This window comes from Sinocyclocheilus rhinocerous, unplaced genomic scaffold, assembly GCF_001515625.1.
Source record: "Sinocyclocheilus rhinocerous isolate Xijiao unplaced genomic scaffold, SAMN03320098_v1.1 scaffold2887, whole genome shotgun sequence".
In the NCBI taxonomy this organism is placed as follows: domain Eukaryota; kingdom Metazoa; phylum Chordata; class Actinopteri; order Cypriniformes; family Cyprinidae; genus Sinocyclocheilus; species Sinocyclocheilus rhinocerous.
The window spans coordinates 160,917-171,842 of NW_015652397.1; positions in this window are offsets into that span (position 1 = coordinate 160,917).

A 10,926-nucleotide genomic window follows, 5' to 3' on the forward strand; every position below is an offset into this window, starting at 1 on the left:
AAGTTTTTTTTTTTTTTTGCGTGTAGTTTTGTGTGAAGGGTAGGTTTAGGTGTAGGGTTAGGGTAAGGGGATAGAAAATACAGTTTGTACAGTAGAAAAACACTGCCTATGGAGAGTCCCCATAAAACATGAAAACCCAACATATGTGTGTGTGTGTGTGTGTGTGATGGAGACTGCAGCAGAACAGGGCACTTGTAATAACAGCAGTTTGACACAGTGCATTGTGGGAACAGAGGAATGACATCATTTTCAGGTTTAACTCTTTCCCCACCACTGACTGAATTTTCTAGCTTTCTGTGTTTTTTACGGTAGGAGGCGCTATTATACATCATCTGAAAGAGTATTGAACGTCTGGATCAAAACGCATGTGAAGAAGCAGAAACAAGCGATCGTGTATGTAAGCAGATGCATATGTAAAATAGCGCGATCATCAAGCATTAAACAGCATATAAATCAAAACTGCCTAACCTTACCAAATGAAATGTCAACCCAGGAAGTGGTATAGGACCATGCAAGCTTTGGATGTGTTGACAGAAGCTATCCATTTCATCTATGTTTTGATCAGCGTTCTGAATCTGATCCAGATGTAGTCTTTTACAAAAACACAATTTTCTCAGCTGTTCAAAATGTTCCTTTTTTCATGAAACTTACCCACATTCAAGTGTTGATAAAAAGCTTAAGATCTCTGAGTGGGTCCCCGAGATGCAGGGTTGAGCTCTCTCCCCAATGGTTAGGGTAAATAAGTAGAGCTTAAGCTCCACTGTAGTTTCCTTAGGGCAAGGATGTCCAAACTCGGTCCTGGAGGGCCAATGTCCTGCTCCAACTTGCCTCAACACGCTTGCCTAGAAATTTCTAGTATGCCTAGTAAGACCTTGATTATCTTGTTCAGGTGTGTTTAATTGGGGTTGGAGCTAAACTTTGCAGGACACCAGCACTCCAGGAGCAGGATTGGACACCCAGGGGTTTGAGTTGAAACGGCAAGAAAGCCTTTTCTCTAGGCTCCTCGTAGCTTCATCCTTTTTTGGTGGTACTAGAGCTAATTTCTCCCCCTGAGAAGTAGTGGTAAATCAAAGGTTGCAGTCGAGGGCTCCATTTGGATGAGCCACTCCCTGAGGGCTTTGTCAAAATACTGACATAGCTGGCATTATGGTTTGGTTTTGCTCTGAGGTGACTTGGGTATTTTTACCTGCCCTGTGAGGGAGGGAGGAAGGTTTCAAGGCAAGGACTTCTGTTGCAATAGAACATTAAAGCTGTAGCTTTCTTTTGCCAAGTAGATGAAATAAGCTTATGGATTAGCTCCACTAAGCAGTCTATGGATTGTGATTTTGCGCCTGGGAGTTGATGCATCCTGACTCTACCTTTATTTCTCTGGAGAGTCAGGTTGTTTTGTGCCCACTATGGTCTGCATAAGTTCAGCCTAGTTAGGCAGGCACTCCGTTAGCATGGCGGGTGTTCCCAATAGCGTCAACTCCATGATGCCATATTGAAGTACCACTTTGAAATGTAAAGTCTCAGGTTGTGACTGTAACCATGGTTCCCTGAGATGGGGAACGTGGCGTCTCATTTCCATGCATTGGGCTTGCCTGCACATCTCCTTCAGACAAAAGACTTGATGACATTTTGCAGTCGCCCTCTTATACTCGCTCATGCTCCGCTCATGCTGTCAGCCAATCAATTAGCGTGTGTGTACACGTTCAGACACTGGTCACACCGACAACGTTCCCATTCCATGATGCCGAATCTCATTCCTCTTCTCAGGGAACCTGAGATTCATCGAGTGCTCCGCTCATGCTGTCAGCCAATCAATTAGCGTGTGTGTACACGTTCAGACACGGTCACACCGACAACGTTCCCATTCCATGATGCCGAATCTCATTCCTCTTCTCAGGGAACCTGAGATTCATCCCCACTCAGTCAATGATGGGTGAGAAAAGGAAGAATGAGAGAAATGATAATGCACTGATTACAACAAAGAATCCCTAGTTTCACAAAACAGCATAGGACACAGTTAAACGGGAAGCTAACATGACAGTACATTATGGATTTGTGAAGCAGCAAAACAAGTGGGTATATGCAAATATTGATTCTTAGAAGTTGTTATACACAAACAGCCCTGGGCAAAGCATAAGCATACGGCATATACATGCATATGGACCCGACTAGTGAGGTAACAAAATCATACACAGATCATTGACATTTACAGTGGATCCTTTTCATAAGAGTTTGCTTAAGAGTGAAACCAAAAGTCAAACCCTCAACAACAAACAAGGTTGGAAGTTAATGATCTATCTTATGAGCAGTAAAACACAAATTCCCCTTGTAGAACAGATCACACATCTGTGTTGTTGCTTTCATTTTGTGTTAATGGAATCTCCCTTAAATCACACAGGTTTATTCCTCATTCCTGTAAACTACATTGATATTTAAACCAGTTTCATGGGGGTTTGGTAAAGTTTATAAAACAAACAGGTAAAGTATTTTCATTAGGTCTCTGGGACGAGTGCCTTTTTTTTTTTTAAGAAAGCAACTTAAAAGTCACTATCTTTGAAATAGAATACTAATGTACTGCATACTACACAGTATGTGCAGTGTATACTATTTTAAAATAGCATGTAAAAGACTAGACATTATGCAAGATATATTTCAAACAGTAGTACACTACAATGTCACATGACCTTGTTATGTTGCATATTTAATTCAGTGAGCATTATCACAAATAAATATTAAAATAATATCCAATTTTGTGTAAAATGTCAAATCATGTCAGTGTTCAGAATAGCATACTAACTGTTATCTATGCAGGTTACAGGATATATACACCATGTACAATTTGGGATTTTTCTAATTTTCTAATTAAAAATACTTGGATGACCTCCTATATTTGCCAAAATGTGTAATATGCATCCAGAGCAGGGTTGTTAAAACTAATAATATTTTTAAATTATTATTAGTAATTATTATTTATTTATAAGTAATCTTTTAGTTACATAAAACAAAAAATAAAGCTATAAAAACAAATAAGTCAAATAAAATATAAAAAAGCATTTTACTTCAGCTAGTTGCCAAGACAGCAATTCTAATTTACGTTTAGTTTAAGTTGATGTACTAAAATTATTAAAATTAATAAATAAAAAGTAATAAATACTATAGATATAAAACACACACACACACACACACACACAAAAACTAATAAAAAGACAAAAGCAACCAAATTACTAAAACTTTAACTAAAATTAAAATGAAAACAGAAAATATAAAAATAAGATATAATCCAAAAAATGAATACAAACTATAATAGTATGTCAGTGATACCAAAATAACAGTAATTCAGAGCATACTGAATGAGATACTGTGTCCCACAATGCAATGCATTCAACAGCCCATTTTCATGTTTGTTAGAAAGGCCGAGTTCTGTGTGCATGCGTTGATTCCATCAGTCATCATCGGAAGAGAGCGTGACTCAGTAGAGTGTGCGTGGGGGACTCTGTGTGCAGAGTGTGCATTGATAAATACCATACACACAAATTCATACACACAAAAAGCCTGTAAAGCCTGTGTACTGCTGTGTTGTGTACCGCCCAAACTGTCAAAATTAAACCCCCTTTGCATGGAACTGATCCAATCCAGTGTGTTCTAACCGACACCCTAGGGCTGCACGATAAATCGAAATGTAATCGAGATCGCGATTCGACAGAAGCTGCGATTGTCATGCGTATCTTTCAGTGACACCCTATTGAGGACAGAAACAGACCATCACCTAATACAGTCTGACATTTTCAAACCTGCTATCGAACAATGTTGAAGCTCGGATAAATTCTTCAAGCTGCTTGGAACTCACATCTGGCGAGAACGGAGACACCAAGGGCAAAGGAGAGAGCGTATCTGTGAAGAGGTGGTCTGCAATGAAGATGATGTTGGAGCTTTGCTGTTGCTGTCCCTGTCACGACAGTTTACACATGGGCATCTGGATGAGGACTGTATTTGCTCTCTGTCTGTGACCATCTCCCTGCTGGACCCCCGACTGCATTATTCCCTCACCCGCTATGTCTGCTCAACCTACTGCAATAACAAACACACATACACACACACACACACACACACACACATACACACACACTCACAGACACAGAGAGAGAGCAAACTAGTACTGTCCCAAAACATCAGTTTTAATTGTTGTAAATTAAATTAAATAAATTGTTGATGCAGATAATATAAATGCTAATGAAGAAAAAAGTCCTTTTGAAGAAAAAGCTGATAGACTTCATTAAATTTCATGACCTATGAAAGAGAAAATCTGAGGGTTGCCAAAATCTCAGCCAGACAACACATTACATGCCCTACCAGAGACAAAAATATTTTGAACCACTGCTACACCACAATAAAGGATGCATATCGCTCCGTCCCCAGAGCAGCTTTAGGACTCTCTGACCACTGCCTGGTTCATCTTCTTCCAACATACTGGCAAAAACTTAAATCCGCCAAGACCGTAATAAGGACTGTAAAGAGATGGACCAAAGAAGCAGAGCGGGATTTACAGGCCTGTTTTGACTGCACTGATTGGAATGTTTTTGAAGCTGCTGCCACCGATCTGGACGAGTTCACAGAGACTGTAACATCATATATCAGTTTCTGTGAGGATATATGCATTCCTACCAGGACTTATGGTTCACCGCAAAACTCAGACAGCTTTGTCAAGCAAAAGAGGACGCCTACAGAAGTGGGGAACAGAATCTTGTATAAACAGGCCAAAAATACACTGACAAAGGAGATCAGAGTGGCTAAGAGAAGCTATGCTAAAAAGCTGGAAAACCAGTTTTCAGCAAACTACCCTGCTCCAGTGAGGAAAGGTCTGAAAGACATTACGAACTACAAGACAGCATCCCCCAGTTTTACTGTAGATATGAAACTCCCGGTCTCACACCCCACACCCATTCTGACCATCTCTCTATACAACCATCAACACCTCCAGTAACCCCCCTCTCCCCCTCCTGCACTTCAGATCAGTGAAGAGAACAGATCAGTGATTACGTATGATATGATTGTAAAGTTAGGTGAGATAAGAAATGTGACTGAACTCTCCCGCCTTTCCAAGAATCTAATCTCGGAGGGGACCGGTTTGTTATATTATCTGCATCAACAATTTATGTAATTTACAGTTTGACCTGTGCAGAAATACCAGACTCCACTTAATCTACTAGTCACAATGATTTCAGAAGAAGAGTTCAGAATAAATCAAATGTATCCTTTTATGCCAATAAAATAAAAATCTATCATGTCAATTACATAATTAAACTATGAGAATCCAATTCAGTTCCAATTCAGATAAGTACATAACATCAACTGCTCACTGATAAAAGACCTATTGATTTGTCAGGATCCCGTGACCCAAGGGTCACACTTGGCCAGAGAGAGGAAAACATTCTCACCAGATCCTGAGGGAAACGCACTCCTCAGCAGCAGAACAGAATTCAAACGTTTTCAGTCTTTCCCATAATATAAGAGACTGCTGTGAAATTAAGACCATTTTACCAAACGCATGGAGACCTTCACAATGATACTAAACATGAAGGGAAAAACAACAGATTCACAAGATACATCATATGTGGTATATAGATATTCTTAGTGAACTTTCAGTAAAGCCTGTTGGGGGAGGAGAGTGAGAGGGGAGAGATTTGGGCAAGGTGGTGTCATTTTCTCTTTTTGGAGATCTTTTCTCCAGATTAGTTTTATTATTTTGTTGCATGGCATCTCTTTTGTGAGAGTTCCTGAACTTTGGTTTCATGGGGAGATCATTTCGAGTCTTACACACCTCACTTTTTATTCTAGTCTCCTGCAAAACATTAAACGCTGCTTATAAGTGCTTAGAAGCTTCTCTCACATCTCTACTGAAATCCTGGCCCATTCCTCACTTGAAAAAGCTTCCAGATTACTGATAATCTTTGGTTTTCACATTGCCACTACTTTCTTCAAATTCCACCAAATATTTTCAATGAGAAATAAATCTAGAGACTGAACAGGCCACTCAAGGACATTCTATGGCTGATCCCTGAACCAAGCTTCAATAGATTTGGATACTTTGGGACACCGTAAGCAGGCAGAGGCGTTCCAGCGGTTCCTCCCTCGCCGCTCTATAGCTTCTTACCTGTGCACCGGCTCCTCATACCGGGAACAGCAAAAACAGAGCGTTGCCTCTCGTGCTCCCCCGCTAAGTCGGGGTCTTCCAAGCTGAGGGCGGATCTGAGGACCATTCTTCTGGCGAAGAAGACCTTGACCAAGAAGCCCTGATATTTGTGTCCCAGGGCTTCTGAGGGCACGCCCCTCAGGGGAAGAGCGGTGTACACCTCATCACATGGTGCCCGTCTCTCCTCAGTGCCCTCAGGAGATCAGTCTGTCAACCCTGCCACCTCCGGTGCTTCAGGGCACAGTGGTCTCCAGCGAGCGCTTCTCTCAGCTTCCGCACGAAAACGTAGCGGTTCTAGGAGGCTCGCTACCTCCAAGGAGGTCTGTAGAGCAGCTAGGTCGGCCGTCTCCTGCCGGCCCTCCATTTCAGAGCATCGATCTAGCCGCTCTAAGTACACCAGAGGTCAGTCTTGAGTCCCTTAGTAGATTATCTCGCAGCGTGGAAGCTTCTGCCAAATGTGTCTCAATGGGTCCTGCACACTGTAGAAAGAGGTTACAGAATCCAGTTCGGTTCTCCTCCGCCTTGATTCAACGGGGTACTTCCCACTCTGGTGGGCCCACGAGCAGGCTCTGGTAATGGAACAGGAAGTAGACACTCTCTTGAGGAAGGAGGCCATCGAGGTGGTCCCTTCTCAGCCGGTACTTCATAGTTCCAAAGAAGGATGGGGGGTTGCATCCTATTTTAGATCTGCATCCGCTGAAACGCTCAGTTATGCGACTGAAGTTCAAGATGCTTACTCTCAAACAGGTCGTGTCTCAGATCAGGTCCAAGGACTGGTTTGTCACGATAGATTTTGAAAGACGCATACTTCCATGTATCCATCCTTCCCCAACACAGGATGTTCCTGAGGTTTGCTTTCGGGGGCAAAGCTTACCAATATCGAGTTCTTCCGTTCGGCCTTGCACTCTCACCAAGTGTGTGGATGCTGCTTTGGCTCCTCTGTGACTCCAGGGCTTCCGCATACTAAATTATATTGACGATTGGTTGATATTAGCTCAATCAGAGCGCTTGGTGGATCCTCATCGAGATGCCGTTCTCACCCATATGAAAGAACTGGGGTTAAGACTAAACGCCAAGAAAAGTGTGCTTTCTCCAGCACAGAGAACTACTTATCTGGGCTTGGTGTGGGCGATTCGACCATGATGCAGGCACGTTTGTTTCCTGCTCGGATCGAGTCGATCTTCACGGCAGGTTGCGAGAGTGAGAGAAGGCCGGTCACTCACTGTCAAACAGTTTCAGAGACTGTTGGGCCTGATGGCAGCTGCGTCCAACGTTGTACCTTTTGGCCTGCTGTACATGAGACCCCTTCAGTAGTGGCTAAAACCAAGGGGTTTTCCCCGAGGGGAAATTCGCTTCGCATGATCAAGGTCACGTGGCGATGCTTACGTGCCTTAGACATGTGGAGGTAACCTTGATTCTTGGCTCATGTCCCAGTTATGAGCCAAGATAATAGGCTCCTTAGCTCCTTGCCTTTGTTTAATGCTAACGACGGACGCGTCCCTCACCAGTTGGGGAGCGGTCATGAGTGGCCGATCGGCCCGCGGTCTGTGAAGTGGCTGCCATCTCACGTGGCACACCAACTGCCTGGAGATGCTGGCCGTGTTTCAAGCACTATAACACTTTCTCCTGGACCTGAGAGGCCATCATGTGTTGGTGCACACCGACAACACAGCGGTTGTCTCTTACATCAACCACCAGGGAGGTCTGCGTTCGCGCCCCCTTTACAGGCTGGCACACCAGATTCTCCTGTGGGCTCAGGGGAAGCTACTCTCAATCAGAGCAGTGCACATCCCTGGGCATCTCAATCAGGGAGCAGGCATCCTGTCGGGCAGGGGCCGAGGCCTGGGGAATAAAAACTCCACCCCAATGTGGTGAATCAGATTTGGAGAGTGTTTGGCCAGGCTCAGGTGGATCTGTTTGAGACTCAGGAGACCTCGCACTGTCCCCTCTGGTTCTCTCTGACTCATCCAGCTCCTCTTGGACTGGATGCCATGGTGCAGATGTGGCCGAGGCTTCGTCTGTATGCTTTTCCCCTGATCGCTCTGCTCCCGGGAGTTCTGGAGAGAGTGCGCCAGGACGGGGTCCGTCTTCTTCTAGTGGCCATGTTCTATCCGGCCCGAGTATGGTTCTCGGACCTGGTGTCCCTTCTCGACAGCTCTCCGTGAGAGATTCCCGTCAGGAGGGACCTTCTCTCTCAGGCAGAGGGCTCCATCTTTCACCCCTGCCCAGAGTTGTGGAAACTGTGGGTGTGGCCCCTGAGGGGGCACAACTCATAGCATCCGGTCTCTCAACTGAGGTTGTTGAGACCATCCTCCAGAGCTCCCTCTACAAGGAAACTGTATGCACTGAAGTGGAAACTTTTAACTTCATGGTGTGGTGACCGCCAGCTCGACCCAGTTAACTGCCCGTTTGGTTCAGTACTGGAGTTCTTGCAGGCCCGGTTCTCCGTTGGGTTGACCCACTCCACCCTGAAGGTGTATGTGGCGGCCATAGCTGCTTACCACGCCCCTCTTGGTGGTCAGTAAGTGGGCAGACACCCCCTGCTTACACGTTTCCTCCGTGATGCGCTGAGGCCTCCAGTATGCTCACATGTCCCTCCTTGGGACCTGGCCGTGGTGCTAGAGATTCTCTGTAAACCCCCTTTCATCATCTTACTCTTAAGGTCCTCCTAACAAGGGTCTCCCTGCCTCCAAGCAGACCCTCAGTCGGTGGATTGTGATGCCATCTCCCTAGCTTACGAGTCCTCTGGTCTCCCCTTGCCCCTGGGGGTCAAGGCTCACTCCACCTGAAGTGTGGCGACCTCTAAGGCCTTCCTGTCGGGTTTTCCTATGCATGATATCTGCAACGCTGCGGGCTGGTCCACGCCACTCACCTTTGTGAGGTTCTATGACCGCGATATCCATGCCACTCCTGGCTCCTCTGTTCTCTCGCCTTAGCTGTGCTCTTCCACACTAGGCAGGGATTTGAAAGTCTAGAGGCATGGGCATTCTCGTTCCCAAAGCGTTTTGTCGCAGCTCGAGTTCCTGAAGGGGAACATCTCTAGGTTACGCTTGTAACCATAGTTCTCCGAGGGAACGAGACGCTGCATCTCATTGCCATACTTCCGGCATCCCTGTGAGCGCTTCCTTCATTCTACCAGAAGCTGCCGCTGTATCCACCGCACATGCTTGTATACTTCCTGGTCTCTACATCACCCCGCCTGTGACATCTCGTCCACCCATTGGACTGATTTCACACGTGATTCAGAGCGTGGTCACGCTGAAGGCGTTCCCAAAGTGTTTCGACGCAGCGTCTCGTTCCCTCAGGGAACTATGGTTTCATGCGTAACTAAGAGACGTTTTTTGCCTGACAGCGAAAATTTGTAGATTTGTTGTTTTATCATCACCAACAGCATATAGCTACCTGTGACCTTGTGTTCCAACCTGACTTAAGTTCAAGTTTCACATTAAATGCTAGTACTACTTTTAATAAAATATTTAGTTTTAATATGCCATTTGAAGAAATGCATGTTTGTGCGATTGTGTTATATTTTAATGCTTAGTGGTTTGCCGTGGGATTTTTTACTCAATGCTACAAAAACATGTTGTAAATAGAAACCTCTGAAGCTCTCCAGAGTGCAAACACAAATACTGTTAAGTTCACTAGGGTTGGGTACTGAAACCTTTATGACTGGTATGTACCGGACCAAATCAGAATGCAGATTTCAGTGCCTCATTTTGGTGTCATTTAAATGCCTGAGCTGTTGATTGAAATATTTGCCTTCTGGTTCTCCGAAATGGACTTAAGAAGCATCATCACCGCATTTGATCGCTAATTAAATTATAACTGCATTCATGTGGTGTCAGAACAATCAGAATTATAATTTTGACTGAGAAAATTAATGTGAACGCAATTTGGAAAGCTCTGATAATACAAATCCTTTGCAGTAGTGTCCATGTTGCTTTTACATTCTGACTCACAACTCGGGAAATGAGAGCATCCGAGGAGCACATGAATGCAGCAATTACACTTGGTCTGATGGCAGCAGGTAGCCTACCATTAGCTAGCTACATTAAACATGCTTAAAATAAAATGTCTAAAGCTAAACTTCCCTTGTAATGACTTGCAATGAGAAGCGTTGAAAACCTGTTTTCCAACAAAAAAATATGTTTTTACTCCACAACATCAGTCAATTGCTTCCTTTTGTGATCTGATGTGGTTTCTCATCACAGAATGAGGCAGAAAATATGTTCTACACTGTAAAAAAGGCGATGTTGATTAGCAATGGATTATAAATATAATTATGAGAATACCCAAGATGGCTTGAAGAACACAGAAATAAATATTTTTACCTCATGCTATGTCAAAGGAAGATAAATTCAATAAAAATGACTTCTTAAAATCTGTGTGTGAGCCTTGTGATGGACTGACCATCCATCCATGGAGTTTCCTCACCTGCGGGCAGCAGATCCTTTTCCTATTTAGTGCCCAAACTCTGGAACAATCTACCTAGTGTTGTTCGGGAGGCAGACACACTCTGTCAGTTTAAATCTAGATTAAAGACCCATCTCTTTAACTTGGCATGCACATAATACACTATCACATTTCTAATATTCAAATCCGTTAAAGGATTATTAAGCTGCATTAATTAGGTTAACCGGAACCCGGGAACACTTCCCATAAGATCTGATGTACTTGCTACATCGTTAGAAGAATGGCATCTACGCTAATATTAGTCTCTTTCATTCTTATTCCAAGGTCACCGT